The sequence below is a fragment of the Sciurus vulgaris genome (genome assembly GCF_902686455.1).
Source record: "Sciurus vulgaris genome assembly, chromosome: 14".
NCBI lineage: Eukaryota > Metazoa > Chordata > Mammalia > Rodentia > Sciuridae > Sciurus > Sciurus vulgaris.
This window is the reverse complement of record NC_136475.1, coordinates 84,743,987-84,761,128: the sequence shown is the minus strand read 5'-3', so window position 1 is coordinate 84,761,128 and position 17,142 is coordinate 84,743,987. Positions and strand designations below refer to the sequence as shown.

The following is a 17,142-nucleotide window of genomic DNA, read 5'->3' as shown; positions in this document are numbered from 1 at the left end:
TGAGGTTCCTCCCTCAAAGATTCCACCGCCTCCCAGAAGCCTAGCTCTGGGAACTAAATCTTCAACACGTGGGCCTTGTGGGGGCACGCTAGGTCCACACAGCAGCAATGTCTGACAGGCTGGTTTTTGTTTTTGTTTTTTCTTTTTGAAATATTCAATTCTTCACAAATGAATGTCTCATGCAACACCTATTTTATTGGTTTCTGAACCAGCCCCAGATTGCTGGTGTCTGGGGGGCAAATTATGCTTAGATCTCTTGCCTGTAATCTGCCTCTTCTCTGATGCCTCAGACCATAAAGATTTCCTGACTTTTGAAAGGTCAGACGAGTGCTTCCCACATTTCTGATCAACAGGAGAACAACTGATCCCTTCCTCTATGGATCTCATGCCCCACTGTGAAGAGCCCAGAATGGAGGTGGTGAACTGGGAGCTCATCTTTGAACACATAAAGGTGCACCTGGAGGTAACTTCTGAAAAATGAGCCCTCCTCCTAAATTGACAAATCACTGTCTTTTCCTTCTAGACTCCAGGTGTGCCCAGTTCTTGAACGTATGTATATCTATCTCCCTGTCATGGGTCTTAAGTCTGGAGGGCATCTCAACACCTTTCTGTTCTGTTTTTATGTCTCTCTGAGCATTAAGAACATTGTCTTTGAAGGAAGGCAGATCATCCTGGATTTACATCTTACCTCTAACGCTGACTTGTCACATGATCTGTGCACAATACTCCTTGTTTCAGACTCCTTATCTATTAATTGGAAAATAACGTAAATAACAAAAATTAAATGATTGTGCACTAGCTAGGTTTCCCTGCAGATAATGTGTACTTAAGAGGCAGCTTCAAGGAGATAAATAGCAAGGAAAAAATGTGGCCTTATAGAAGGCAGAAGAAACCCAAAAGTTCATCATCAGATGAACTGACAAAGAAAAACAAAACACGTAATGGAATAGTAGTCAGTCTTGAAAAGGAAGCAAATCCTGTCACATGTTACTGTGCCAATGAACCTTGAGGACATTATGCTAAGTGAAGTAAACTAAGCAGAAAAAGACAAACACTACATGTTTCCACTTATATGAGGCATCTGAAGTAGTTAACTCTATCAATTCAGAAAGTAAAATATTGGTTTTCAGAGGCTGGAAAAAGGCAGAAAGGGAAGTTGTACAATAAATATAGAGTTTCACCTGTGGAAAATTTGTGACTATACTAACCACTACTCAATTATACCCTTAAAATGATTGAGATGGCATTTTATTTTGTATATTTTCACCCACAATTAAAATTTTAAAACACTTGAAAAGAATTTTTAAAATAAAAAGTTAAGTATATATATTTAATAAGTGTTAACATGCATTTAATTTTAATATATGCAATATGTTGTGTATATTTAAATATCATTATATTTAAATGTATTTTATATATTATTTATATTTAAATATTTAAACATATCTATTATATGATGTATATCATGTTTATTTATATATTTATATGTTATTTGTATTTGTGTAAATAGGTATACAAAAAGATATAGATTTTAGTATAAAATATATATATTATAAATGTGTGTTTTATAAATATATACTTATATATTTATATAAATTATGTATCAATATATTTTTAAATATATGAATATGTAAAAATATATAGGTATGTTTAAAAACATATTTAATGGTATTGTAAATATTTAATAAATATTAATGTATACATAAATACAAATTATACAGAATTTTTAAATATGTATTGTAACAGCAGAATTTTTTCATGTAATATTTATATGTTTGAAATCATGTTGTATAATGACAGTACACCTCATTTTTATACCAAAAAAATAGCTAACACTTTTAAAACTCCCTAAGAACCTTTCAAAAGGCTGAATAATATGACATAATATGAATAAATCATAATTTACTTAATCACAATCCCACTTTTAAATTCTTTCACATTTACAAATAATGTGTTGCTTTCTGCTTTATGCATTTATTTTGTCTACATTTCTGATTTTCCCCTATGGATGGAGTAACAGAAGTAATATTAATTGAATGAATATTTTAAAATATCCGCTTGTTGTTAAACTTAATATTGTTCCAGTATCCATTCAGGGAAGCAGGATAAGATTGCCTCTGTTTTCTTTCTTTCATTTGTTTTTTTTTCCTGTAGCAGGGATTGAACCCAGGTGTACTGAACCACTCAGTCGCAGGGTCTTGCTAAGTTGCTTAAGCCTTGCTAAGTTTCTGAGTCTGTCTGAACTTGTAATCCTCCTGCCTCAGCCTCCCAAGCCACTGGGCTTACAGAAGTGCCCCACGCTCAACTTGCCTCTGTTTCCTTATGACCTCGTCTGTATTAGAGCTTCCCCTTCTGCTCATCATTAGTTATTAGCATTAAATCTGGAAAGAAGGAAATGGTATTGTCTGTCAGTTTGCTTTTCTTTGCTCTCTAAATTGATACAAACAGACCTGCTTTCCAAATTTTTGTCCTTTCTCCTTTCCCTTGTGTAAGTTACAATCAAAGATAACAAATTGGCAAATAATTGAATGATATAAAAATACCCTGAATTTTTAGATGTTGCAAGACAGATTTTTTTTTTCATCTAAGAAAGGATGCAGTTTTATGTCCAGAAACAAGGACAGGGAATCAAAGAGCTAAGATGTCTCAGATCTAAGGAATGAATTGCCAAAGACATATTGGTCCAGAAGCACTGGACACAGCTGAGGTACTGGCAGCAGGTGCTGGAGGTCAGTCACAGCACACAACGCCAGCCCAAGGCCCTGGGCTGCTCGGCCTACCTCGAGCAGGCCTCTGAAGATACTCCCTGGGCCTCCACATACACCTAAGAGTGGTCTGGCCTACATGGTTGCTCCCCAGAGACATTTTCCCCAAACATCACTCCTTGAGGACAAGGAATTTTGGAAGAACTTTTTATTGGAGAATGAGTTGATGTTAGTTTTAAGCTTCCACCTAAAATTTTCCCCCTGTTTTTATGAGCTGTTAATTTCTTGAGTACTACATAAAATGCGTTTAGCTTTGGTAAACAAAGTTTTTTTTTTTTTTTTCTGTAGCAAAGTTTAGGCTGCTAGTGTGATGACACAGAGTCTTTCTTTCCCCTCGATTTCATTTTTGTACAACTTTAAGTTGTTTGACTAGGTTGTTTTGATCTGAGGAAACAATTACAATCATCTGAGAATCAGAGGATGAGCTTAGGGTTAGGCTTTTGATGATAACTACCCATCCCTGGTAGTGTAGGAAAATATGCAAATTTGCTGTTTCAAGAACTACCTTAGAAGAGGAATTGAATGCAACATTTGTAATGTTTCCAAAGCATTACATAGTGTGGGTATTTTGTAAATGAGCCAGAAAAGTGTTGAAATATGCTAGGTTAGTGTGTTACTATTACAGTAGATCCTTAAGTTGGTGCTGCCTTTTATTTGGGATAGGTTTATATTTTGTGTTGGGTTTCCTTTCTTGAGGGTGGATATATGAGAAGCATGATATGCTGCATGTTATTACACTCTGCAGTACTGAATCAGTGTGAGTAATGAAGCAGACCCTGTCTCAGTAGCATGACACTCTACGCTTGTGAAATGTGAGAAGTCAAGGCTTACTCCAATGTCTCTTTTACTTTTGAGTTTCTTTGCTTGTTTTGTTTTTGTTTTATTTTTTGGAGAAGAGACACTTTCCATTAAGGAAGATTCTTGCTTCATGGACTTGATTCCAAAGGCCTAGTGCCTCAAGGGTGGAGGGAACCCTGCGGAGTGATCCTCATCCATTTATCGTCCACAGCGAGCATGTGGGAGCTGCACTGGGGAAGGCATTTTGTCCTTGGTGAATGAGGTTTCTTTTCTTTGTTTTATGCAGTCTCTTATTAGATTACATTTTTTCACCCAGTGTAACACTCCACTCTACTGTCTTCTGAATAGTCAGTAGGTCTATGGCCCAGTATTTCAGTTATTATTGTTCTTTCTAGTCTTGGAGATCCTTTCCCTCCTGAACTGATGTCTAGTTGTGTTCCTTGCCTGACCTGGATGCCACCTGGTCAATGGTTCCTTACAAATGCCCTTTTCATTTCATGTCCAGGGCACAGGACCTATAAATATGACTTCCATTGTCCATGTTGATTCTCCCTTGTCACTTAGTGATCTGTACTTGTTTCTGTGCTCTTTGTTTCAATATGTGCTTATGTGCATTAGGCACTATTCCCCTGAGCGGGTGAGACCATGTATTTTATATGACAATTTTAACATGTTTTATGTACAATACTTATGACTTATTTTTGTTTGTGTGCTCTGTGGATGATATTTGACACATGGATGTTTGCCAACCGAGGCCAAAGACTCTCCACAGTTAAAATGCACAGATTAAACAAAGTCTTTAAACTTGTGTTATAAGGATTTAATCTGGTCATCTCATACTCATTAGAAGTTCCAATTGACACCTTTAGAATTTTTGACAAAAAGACTAAGTAAACGAATTATGTTCAGGGCAGTCTTTCAACAATAAATGTGTTCTGAGTGAAAAGATTGGAAACTGTTCTGCTTGATGCTTAGTGAAATATTTTGAATTAAAAAATTAAAAAGTTATATGACAAATGAAAAACATTTTTTTTCAATCTTAAAAAAATAAAAATAATAAAGGCATAGATTGGCATGTTGGGTTTAAAAACAAGACCAAACTGTATGATGTTTCCTAGAAATACACCTCACAAGCAGACATTAACAGACTGGAAGTGAAAGGATGGGAAATAATATTCTAAACTATGGAATCTAAAAGCAAGCAGGAATAGTTATGCTCATATCCAACAAAGCAGACTTCAAGTCAAAATTAGAAGAGACAAATAAAACCATTACATAATGATAAAAGGAACAACTCAAAAAGAATAGTATGATTATAAATATTTATACCAAATTTCAGTGGACCCAATTTTATAAAGTAAAACATTAAGAAACTGATATGCACTAATAAAATGATGGTAGTATTGGGGCCTCAACACACCATTTTCACTAATATGTCAATCAGAGTGAAGACCAACAAAACACAATGGATTTAAAATATACATTGATCAACTCCTATCTCTCACCCTGTACAAAACTCAATTCAAAATGGATCAAGGACCTAGGAATTAGACCAAAGACCCTGCATGAAATAGAAGAAAACGTAAGTCCAAATCTTCATCATGCTGGCTTAGGACCAGACTTCCTTAACAAGACTTCTAAAGCACAAGAAATAAAAGCAGGAATCAATAAATAGAATAGATTCAAACTAAAAAGCTTTTTCTCAGCAAAGGAAACAATCAATGATGTGATGAAATAGCCTACAGAGTGGGAGAAAATCTTCACCACAGGAACTTCAGATAGAGCACTAATCTCCAGAATTTATAAATAATTCAAAAAACTTTACACCAAGAATGCAAATAACCAATCAGTCAATGGGGTAAGGGAATGAGCAGACACTTCACAGAAGATTTATAAGCAATCAACAGATATATACAAAAAAAGTTTAACATATCTAGTAATAAGAGACATGCAAATCAAAACTATCCTAAGATTCCATCTCACCCTAATTAGAAAGGCTATTATTATTGAGAATTCAAGCAATAGTAGGTGTTGGCTAGGATTGCAAATTTGTGCAACCACTCTGGAAAGCAGTATGGAAATTTGTTAGAAAACTTGGAATGGAACCATTATTTGACCCAGCTATCCCACTCTTTGACCTATACCCAAAGGACTTAAAAACAGCATAGTACAGTGACTCAGCCACATCAATGTTTATAGCAGCTCTATTCACAATAGCTAGATTGTGGATCCAACCTAGATTCCCTTCAATTGATGAATGGATAAAGAAACTGTGGTATATATACACAATGGAATATTTTTCAAACATAAAGAACAATAAAATTATGGCATTTGCAGATAAATGGATGGAGTTGGAGACTATCATGCTAAGTGAGATAAGCCAATCCCAAAAAACCAAAGGCCAAATGTTTTCTCTGATTAGTGGATGATGATATGTAATGGGAGCAGAGGTAAAGGAAGAATGGGGAAAGGATGGATTGTGTAAAGGGGTGGGGTGGGGGCAGGGGAAAGGAAACTCAGGTACATGTATGATTACACAAACTGTGACTCTACTTTGTTTACAACCAGAGAAATGAAAAGTTGTACCCCATATGTGTACAATGAATCAAAAAATAATAATAAAATAAATTATACATTGATCAAGTGGACTTAACAGATATCTATCAAATATTTTATTCATCACAGCTAAATTCATTTTTTTTTCAGTTACACATGCAACTTTCTCCAACATATTGACCATATATTATGCCATAAATCAAGTCCGGAAAAAATTGAAATGATGTTTTGCATCAATTTAGATAATCATGGACTGAAAGTAGAAGTCGGCAGCACGAGAAATTATATAAGCTATACAAATAACATGAGAGTTGATTAATATACTTTTGAATAATGGGTGGATTATTGAAGAAATCAGGGGAAAATTTTAAAATGTTTGGAATTATATAAAAGTGGAACGAGAACATACCAGAGTCTATAAGATATAGTGGAAGTCTGTTCTAAGAGGCAAATTTATAGCAATGAGTGCCTACAAATAAACAGTGATCTCAAATGCACAAGCTAATGATGCCTCTCAAAGTCTTACAGAAATAAGAACACCTAAATAACAAAATTATCAGAAGGAAAAAATAATACAGCTCAGAGCTGACATTGATGAAATAGAAACTAAAACAAAAAATGCAAAGGATTAAAGAAAAAAGCATTGTTTCATTGAAAAGATAAACAATTTTGGTAAACATTTCGCTAAACTAAGAAGGAGGGAAATAAGAGAGAAGAGTAAAGAGAATACCCAAATTAATGAAGTTGAAGACAAAAATGGAAATATTACAATAGATGCAACTGAGATCTTAAAATCTTGCATTCCAATAAATTTGAAAATTTAGAAGAAATGAACAAATTTCCAGACATATATAAACTACCAAAACTGAACCAAGAGAATATAGAAAACCTAATTAATTTAAAAGCCTTTTCACAGCAAAAGAAACAGAAGAGAGAAGAAATAGTCTAAAGAATGGGAGCTACTTTGCCAGCTACTCTCTGATAGAGGATTAACCTCCAGAACTAAAATATGTTCAACACCAAAAGTAATAATACAAATATATAATAAATGGGCAAGTTAACTAAACAGACATTAAACAGATGTGTAGAGCCAGGTGCAGTGGTGCACACCTGTAATCCCGGTGGCTTGGGAGGCTGAGGCAGGAGGATCTTGAGTTCAAAACCTGTGTCAGCAAAATAGCAAGGTGCTAAGCAACTCAGTGAGACCTTGTCTCTAAATAAATGCAAAATAGGGCTGGGGAATGTGGCTCAGTGGTCAAATGTCCCTGAGTTCAATCCACGGTACAAAAAAAAAAAAAAAAAAAAAAAGATTTATAAATGACCAGCAATTATATTTAAAAAATGTTCCAGATCTTTAGCCATCAGGGAAATGCAAATCAAAACTACACTGAGAATGGCCATGATCAAGAATACAAATAACAATAAATGTTGGTGAAGATACAGGTTAAACGAAACACTTATACACTATTGGTAGGAATGTGAATGAATACATCCACTATAAAAATCAGTATGGAGATTCCTTAAAGCATGAAAAAGGAAAAGAACCCTATATGATCCAATATGTCACTACTTTGTATTTATCCAAAAGAATTTAATTCACATTCTTTAGAGATACATGCTTTAAACCCACATTTATCTCAGCACAATTCACAATAGTCAAGTTGGTATCAGCCTAGGTGTCTGTCAGCAGATGAATGGTTAAGAAAAATGTGGCATATACAGCAGTAAAGAAGAATAAAATTGTACCATTTACAAGGAAATGGATAGAAATAGCATGATGTTGAGCAAAGTGGGTCGGACTCAGAAACAGAAGTATTGCGTGTTTTCTTTCACATGTGGAAGTCAGTTGCAGGGGCGGGGGACACAAGGATGTCATGAAAGCAGAAGGGAGAACAATGGGACAGAAAAAAGAACAGGGAGAAGGAGGAGAGGAGGGTAAGAGAAGATATTAAGGTGCGAGATTGATCAAATTATGTTATAGCCATGCACCAATGTGCCATAAAGAAAATCTCCACTTCTCATAATTAATAGGCACCCGTAAAATGTTGCATGCTACAGGAAAAAGAATGGTTAAAAAACTGTATGTGCACACAGTGAAATACTATTCAGTCACAAAAAAGAAGGAGATAGCATCATTTGTGGCAACAGAGATGAGTCTGGAAGATAGTATGTTAAAGGCAGTAAGTCAGATACAGTGTCACCCCTGTGACAAGTACCTGAGAAAACTAACTTAAAGGAGAAAAATTTAGTTTGGTTCCTGATTTCAGAGTTTTCCATTCATGATCATCTGGCTCCATTGCTTTGGGCCTGTCTAAAGTGAGACAGAAGATTCTAGCAGAGGAAGGCTTCTCAGCTCTCAGCAGTCAAGAAGCACATCGAGAGGAGACAGGGACATAGTCCCCAAGGGAGTGCCTCCAGTGATATACTTCCTTCAACCGGGTCTCACTATAATGCCTTCAAATTATTAATCCACTGATGAGGTCGGAGCCTTTAGGATCCGTCCAATCACTTCCCAGACACCTCGCCTCTAAACCCTGCTGCTTTGGGGACCAAGCCTTTAACACATGAGTCTTTGAGGGACATTTTATATACAAACCATAACACACAGAAAAACAAATACCACATGTTCTCACTCATATAGGAAGTTAAATAAATTTATCTTATACAAGTATAGAGTTAAATAGTGGTTACCAGAGACTGGAAGAGGCAGGCTGAAGGAAGGATAGAAAGAGGTTGGTAACTGGCCGAGCATGGTGGAACACGCCTGTGATCTCAGTGAGTGGCAAAGCTGGGCCAGAGAGATCACAAGTTAGAGACCACCCTCAGCAAATCAGCAAGGCCCTGAGCAACGTAGCAAGACCCTGTCTCAAAGTGAATTTTTTTTTTAAAGTTTGAGGATGTAGCTCAGTGGTGAACTACCCCAGGGTTCAATCCTCAGTATAAAAAAAGAAAGGAAAAATGAGGCTGGGAATGGGGTCCACAGATTAAGTCAGATATCAGGAATAAGTATTAGACAGACCAGGGTAACTAAAATTAACAATAATTTATTTTCTACTTTAAAATAGAAAGAAAAAAGGATTTTGAATATTCCCAACACAAAGAAACGATGTTTTATTATGAATATGCTAGTCTGACTGATAATTATACATTGTAAACGTATATCAAAATATCACACTGTATCCCATAAATATGTATGATTATTATGTGTCAATTAAAATTTGTATGATGAGATTAAATTGGTTAAATTGGTGATTCAGTGGTGGCTCCTTCAGTGTTTATTCATTCGTTTGACATTTCTAATGCTGTAATACTATCCCAGGAGCACAGGGTACGTGAGCTGATCCTTGCTTGTTGAATGACAATCTTTTTAGAGTGAAAACTTTGCAAGTGAATAATTACAAAGCAGCTTGAAGTTGATATAATATATGTACAAATATATGTATAATATATGTATAAATATATGCATAAAATATATTATAAAGGCTCTTTGATGTTACAAAGAAGTGGCATCTTGCTTCCGGGATGCTAAAGTGTGAAGATTTATCCAATAGTCAGAAAAGGTTTATAACAATTGTCCCCAGACCCTGTGTCCACAAAATCTATGGTAATCAAACCAATAAGCAATTTAATATTCACTGGCAAAGAAAATGCAGAATTTTCATGAGCATTTAGAGATTTTAAATATTTTTTTTTAAGAATAACAAGTGGTTAAAATGCTTTCCATTCAATCAAATGGTAGTTTAGAAATTGCGGTCAACACAAAGGATGTCTCTTGCTGGGCACAGTAATATAATACATTTGGTGTGGAGTAGGAAACTTTAATGATATATGCAGTTTTGTTATTAAAACTGAGTTATATATTTTGCCCTGCTCTGGAAAATTGTGACCTAGTATAACATATCTTCACATTGTTTATAACTTGAGGAAAATCAACATTTGGGGTTCCCAGTTCACACAGTAGGAATTACATTTGTTTTGGCCAAACATAATTTATACAACTGTAAGGAACAATAAAACATGAACTCTACAGTGTTTTCTTACCTAAAAATAATATAGACCTTGTAAAATTGAAGAGATTATTATTATAAAGGAAAAGACAGTAACTTAAAAGGCTGAAGCTCATTTTACAACACTTTTTAATGCCTGTGTAAATAGGCAGACACCTGTGTGCCCATTTTCTTTGACCGGAGCCACAGGAGTGAGATTCCACACAGTAATAAATAAACTTGTAAGTAAAACTTTGAAATATAATTTGCTTGGACCAAAGTTCTTCCATGTTCAAAAGTCATTTTCTTTTCAATGTGACCTCTTGAAATGATCCAGTGCTCTTTCTCCACTGCCTACAAAGATCTTTTATAGGTGATAAAAAGTGCCTGCTCTATCTTATTAATGAGATCTCCAGTTAGTGAAGGAAGCCTTCTGGGTTTAAGAGATGAGAATTAAATGAATGAATTAAGAATGAGTGAATGATTGGGTATTTTGGGTGGAAGTCAACTGGCCCATGCAGAAATTGACTCTTCTAGTCCGTGTAAAATATGATCCCATTCTCAAAGATGTGACAATGGAATACTGAGGGGAGTAAATGCATTCAAGAGTCACATTGTCTGTTGCAGTCCAATGGAGTGCATATTATGAAATTGAGGATTGCCAAATTGATCACACAATTGAGAAAAAAATAGTTACATTCTCAGAACAAATACTATGTCCAAGGAACAAGTCCATCGTATCTGAACTAATTCAAGTCCAAACAATTCCGTGAATCTGGCAGAATTATTACTATTTTACATGAGAAGAAATGAAGGGTCATAAAATTTGTGTGATGTGTTCCAAATCACACAGCCTGGGGACAACCCCAAGGCCTTCTGATTCCAGGTGTCCACCCTCTCCACTGTACCCCTGAGAGTCCACTGAGTGAGCTCCACAGAGGATAACAGCCACAGCATCATCATTTGGCAGGTGACTCCTGCATTCCTAATAGATGACACCTCTCTGCTCTTGCCCTTCTTACCTTGCCTCAAGTTCAGAATTTTTTTCACATAGAGAGCAAATTTTCCTCCCTAAGATTTACTTAGATTTTAAATTCTTCTAATTTCCAGAGTAATTTTTAACTTGATCTTGTTAAGTCTGAATATCTATTTCAAAAAGGAGTTGAATTGCATTTAAGAGAATGAGTATGTCTAATCATATATTTTTTTTCTAAAACAATGCACCGTCTTATACCTAGGGAGTCAGTCATTCCTGAAGCAGCCCACGCATTGCAGACGTGATTTGCAGCAGCTGACTTGAGTCCATTTTATTTTTAAAAAGTGTGCAGCTTCCCCAGGCCTTGACTCATCTGGCCTGGGGCCAGACACTAGAGGGTGCTTTAGAAATATTATTTGATGATGAACTCGGATGTGTCCACTTGCTTTTGAGAAATCATTCCTGTAAATCATGGCTTTGAAAACGTGTCAGCGTCTTGCTCTTTCTTTTGTGGATTTCTTCAAAGGGAGAAGGAATGCCTGCAAAGTAAACATTCAACAGCCATAACTATGTCCCCCAGAGGGTGGAATAAAAAAACATTATAGAGACTTCTAGATACATAAATATTTCTGTGAGATAAAAAGAGAATCCTGGGGATAACTCGCAGAGTCTACTGCAACTTTATCAGTAGGTGGGGTTTGTCCGGAGAAAGTGGGCTTGTGAGGGGCAGGGGAATGTGTATTTCTCCCAGTCCCCTACCAGTCTTTTCTGGAAGAGAGGTGTGAGCATGACTCTCTGTGTTTGTTGAGACTCCCCTCTTATTTTCTCAGAGGCACTTTTATGCATGTTACTTCAAGGGAATTCACAAAAACCTGTGTGGTAAACAGTACTATTCCTATTTGATAAATGATATGGCTGAATTGTGAGGATAAGTACTCGGAGCCATAAAACAAAGGGCAGAGTCAGACTTCGATTGCAGAATTCTTTTCCAGCATGTGCAAAGCCTCATTCTGTCCCCTTTTGTATGGTTGACATAAACGTATTTCTTCGTTTCCTCCTTCAGACTTTGGTACCACATGTGTCTCTTCCCCCACACCCCTGCACTTTGTAGCTCCTCCTTATTGTCTTCAAAACTGAGAGAGAATAAAATAAAATAAGACACATTGGCAAATATCAAAAAATAGAGGTCATGAAATATAAAAAGAATGAGCCTCACACCTCTCTCAAAAATAGCAGAATCTGCTAGGGGTTACATGGAAGAAAGGTCTTTGAAGACTACAGTTGGAAACACACTAAAGAAGAACCACAAATCAGGTACAACCGAAGTATGAAGTATGATCTAGGATTTCAGAGGAGGCAGAGTTCTGACTGGAAAAGAGAAAGCTTCTTGGGAACTAAGTCTTGAACAATACCATGATTTCCAGAGAGCTTCAAGATTTGGAAATAGCAGAGAGACAGTCCGCAAAGCTCAGGGTATATGCAGAGAACAGTGCACACTGAATTTGTTGGAGGATGGCAGGCCTGGGGAGCACCAGGCAGAGAGGAGCACCACCAGCAAGCCTTTAACCATGTTCTAGAGCAGGTCTGACCAGAAGAACTTTCTGAGATGATGGCAATGTTTTATCATCAGCATCATTCAATAGGGTAGCCCTTGGCTGTATGTGGCCATTAGGCACTGAAAGGTTCAACTAAGAAATTAAAAGTTCAACTTAAGTCTTTTGTTGTTGTTGTTACTGGGGATTAAAGCCAGGGGTGCTATTCCACTATGCTACATCTCCAGTCCCCACCCTTAGTTTTGGATACAGGGTTTCATTTTGTTGTCCAGACTGACCACAAATTTGTGATCCCTCTGTCCCAGTCTCCCGGGTAGCTGGGATTATGGGCACGAACCACTGCAACTGGCTTCATTGTAATTAATTTTAATTTTAATCTAAAGGCCTTATGTTACTAGGGGCTATCATTGTGGATAGTCAGTGAACAGAGAATTGATTGGCAGAATGAGATTAACAGTGAATTCTACACCTACCTGGGGGAAATAGATACTTTCTAATAGAAGGAAAGAGATGAAATGAGATTCTTTGGAGAGGTCAGGAGAAAAGGAGGAAGAGTACAGGAATTGGAAGTTCCGATCAGAGATGATATCAAGGTTGTAACTGCCTGATCTGTGAACCAGAGTTCAAAAGGCAACTGCTCACACACACTCAGTTTATATGGAAGGTTGTTCCCAACAAATGAACTCCTTCAGTATCAAAATGATGTCCTTTCTTTCATCTCTTAATTGACATTCACTATCAGCACTGTGCCTTATGCAACATATTTTTGCTAAACTCAATCACAGTTCTGTTAATATGTTGTGGAGAAAGATATGGAAGGATGCAGGCAGCCAGGGCAAGATGGTGAGTAAGGACGTCAGGGGCAGATCCAGACCTCAGGAGCATGGAGAGGGTTTACAAGTGAGGTCAACTGCCCAGTTGACCAAAGTGTTTGTGGACACAAGCAGGGGACCCAATCAGACACATACTTCTATACTTGTGCTCGTAAGTGGGGGATTCAATAGAAAATCCAAAATAGATGCATGGACATGGGGACACCAATGAACAATAGTGAGGAGAGCATGAGGAGGGGAGGAGATAAGGAAAGAAAGAACTTCCAGGGAACATAAAAAGGACAAGCCCAAACTTCCCCCTGCTTCAGGGCTCCTTCTCTTCAGAGAATTCTGTTACTACTACTTCACAATAAACCTGCTCCGCTCTGGCTCTCTCTGTGTCCCGTTCTTCAATTCTTTACTGAATGGAGAGAGAGCTAGTCCAAGACCTATAGGTGATAACATAACATGGTTAAGTACCTCAAATGGGTGGAAGGGATGACCGTTGGAGGTAGCGACCATTCAATCATTTAATCGCAGCAAGACAACACTTAAAAACATTGTGTATGTGTGCACGTATATTGGTTTATCCCTCCCCTCAAATTTTTATCTTAAAGCCCTTGGAGTTTGAAAACCGCCAAGATGTTCATTGAACACCTTATCTGAATTACTTCAAACCCATTTCAAAAATCCTATTTCTATTTCAGCTTCATTAGATTTTTAAATCATGAATGAAGCATTCTGTCAGTAGGCAGTGTCCACGCCTTTGCTTCATGGACCAAAAGGATTGTTAAAACAAAGAAAACTGAGCTTCCCCAGACCAGGAGAAATTGAATCTCCAAAGATTTAGGAACAAAATTTCAAAACACAAGCAAAAATTGGTGCTGACCTTGATAAATAGTTTCTTACAGCAATTTCTTAAAAATAGGGAAAAGAAGAAAGAAGAAAAAGGAAAGGAATAAAATAATAGCAAAATAGCAAAGCTACCTTGCCTCTAACACCACCAATTGAAACACTAATATTTTTGGACCCTCGAAAGAACAGATCCTTTGGCTGCATTCTTAAATAAGTTAAAATATTTTGGGGTTGGAGAATCCTCACATGGAGTTTGAAGAGCACCAGACAGACCTCCATGCAGAGTGTTATGGGCCAACATTTACCTGGCCTTTCTTCTACAAACCACGAATACCAATAGGATACAGAGTTTTGGGAAGAAGCATTCGGAACTCATTTTTTCCTTGACATTCATTCAAATGATGCTTCAGCTAACCATGACCCATGTAGATAAAGTGTTCATCCAGTTCTTCAGGCTAGTGATATGTGTTTTTGTGGAAACCCCCAAAAAGTCTAATTTTGTAGAATTTTTTGCAATTCATCCATAATGGCTCTAAGTATTACTGCAACCTTTCCTTTTCCTTTTTGTAGTCCTTCAGGAAAGGTGAAGATCAGCTGTTGGGGGGCCCTGGATTATCTTGGAGAAGGAGCAGAGGCTATTTGTACCACTGTCTTCTTTGTCTCACAATGAAAAGCCTTGAATTTCAAGAAATAGTATTTTCTAGCACTTCAATCCTCTTACAAACTCACCCAAGTTATCTAAATTGGCTTGAAATGTTGGCAATGAAAAGTGAAAGCCTTTTAGCTCTGGATCTTCAAATGTAACTTTATTGCTTGCATTTTTAAAACTCATATTTGAATTCTCTTGCACATACACACACACACACACAGTGCCAAGATATGGAATCATGTATTTTCTACACACTTATCTGAATGTAGGAAATTAGCTGCATAAACCTAAGGAAAGTAATACAGCTGTCAGGATTCGTGTATTAATACTGAATTGCCCCTCTATTCAGAATCCTACGATCTTAAAATTAAAACCGACTTTAAAGAAAGCAAGTACTGTTGCAAGTATTAAAAGCCTGAGATCAGAAATGGGAAGAATGCTGTTCATGTTCTTCTCTCTCTCTTTCTCTCTCTCTCTCTCTTTTTTCCCCCAAATGTCTGAGTAGCCAAGTCTCTGGTATGTATCAGAAGAACAGGCAATTTTCAGAGTGAAGTCAAACGAAAAGTATGCAGATGGTAGTTTAAATGTTAGGAAAGCTTGAGGAGAAATATGCCAACTATGTGCTGTTTTCTTAGAGTAACTAAAGAACCATCTCTCCAATGCCATGGACAAGAGTCTTGCCAAGTGGAATACCCTATTTATAACCCTATCAAGAAGAAGAAATAGTGCCAGGAACAAGATAAAACTATTAGCTGTATTTTAAAAAAAATACTTAAAAGCATGTTTGTATTTGAAAATAAGTGTTGGCGGTTAAGAAAAAAATACAGGTGGTTGTAGATCTGGGTGTTGAAACCTGTTGCAAAACCGTTAATTAGTCACCATCTTATCTCCACTGCCATACCTCTGCCAGCTCGCCTGTTTGAAGTCGTAAATGGAGCTCATAAATGGACTCTTAGGGAGATATGTAGAAAATAAACAATGCCCCTATTTGGTAAATAGTTAAGAAATCTCCCTGGACTTACGTGTCTTCCCATGTGGGCTGTTGATTCAGTGCCGTCTCTGTCCTCCCAATCTGTCTTGCTGTTGGCAGTCCTTCCAGTGCCAAGTATCTAGGCTGCAGTCCTGGGGCAAAGGGAAAATAGAATGAGTGCAAGGGAATGTCATTAAGTGTGTGGACTCTGGTCACAAGGGTGTCCCTCTGGAAGGGTCCTGCAATGGAGGCTGCATGTACCTGCATCAGGACACGTGCTGGGGGCCCTGGGCCAGATCATTCCTGCATCCCCAGTACCCTGAGGAACAGCATGTGAACTAAACAAGAGGCTGAGGGATGGTTGCCTGGGCTCCAGGGCAGGTCCCTCTGCCTTGCCCCCTGCATCCCTGAGAACTTAACGCATGCCCCAGTGTCCTCTATGACAAGGACAAGGCAAGCAGTCAGGGGCAGTTTCCTTTTCCTTCCTGTGTTTAGTTATTTCTCTTCTCCAACTACTTATCTGATCTGGTAGAATACTAAGCCCGTATGATTTGAAATCAGACAAAATCAAAGTTGATCCCTGGCTCTTTTACCATCTTTAAAGGAAAACAAAACATTTATCTAATCAGAGTTTCTTTTCCAAAAATGGAACCTATTCTGCTGGCTTATTGAGGTTCAGAGGTGGTGATATGTAAAGTGCCTGAGATGGTTTCTAGCATTCAGTAGTTAATAAATATTGATAAGCTATGGCTGAAGGCATTATACTAGACTCTGAACCACACAATTTACAAATTATTTCATAACTTTATTATTTAGTCATCAAATTTATTCATCATATGAGATGCCATACTATTGTATTAGATTATAATAGAGAATATTTTCCTGCATTATTTATTTAAGTAAATAATCTAATTATTAACCCTTATTAGATTATATAATCTATAAGCAATTATATGTAATTATTTAAAATATGAGTTATGTATTATATATTATGTATTATATACTATTTAAACAATGTACTCACAATACTGTGAAATATGGCTTTGTATTTTGCTGTATTTCTTATTATATATCATGACTCTATATTATATATGTTATGCATCATGTGTCATGTTTAAATCTTATACATGTATATATATTATTCTTTTATATTTATATAAAATACACATTTCTACATATAAGTTTATCATTTCATTCAAAGAAGTGATATAAGATCAAATGA

The 17,142-nt window shown here is 36.8% G+C and overlaps 1 long non-coding RNA gene across 2 annotated transcripts in view; it reads right to left on the bottom strand.

Annotated features, from left to right (window-relative positions):
* LOC306644225 overlaps positions 1-16,137 on the bottom strand; it is a 51,885-nt gene extending 35,748 nt beyond the window's left edge. For both annotated transcript variants that reach the window (XR_013759209.1, XR_013759210.1), the window contains exons 1-2: positions 15,973-16,137; positions 689-747 (exon numbers count right to left, since the gene is read on the bottom strand). This is a non-coding gene — a long non-coding RNA (uncharacterized lncRNA). The remainder of the gene's footprint in view (positions 1-688; positions 748-15,972) is intronic.
* Positions 16,138-17,142: the final 1,005 nt, after the last annotated feature.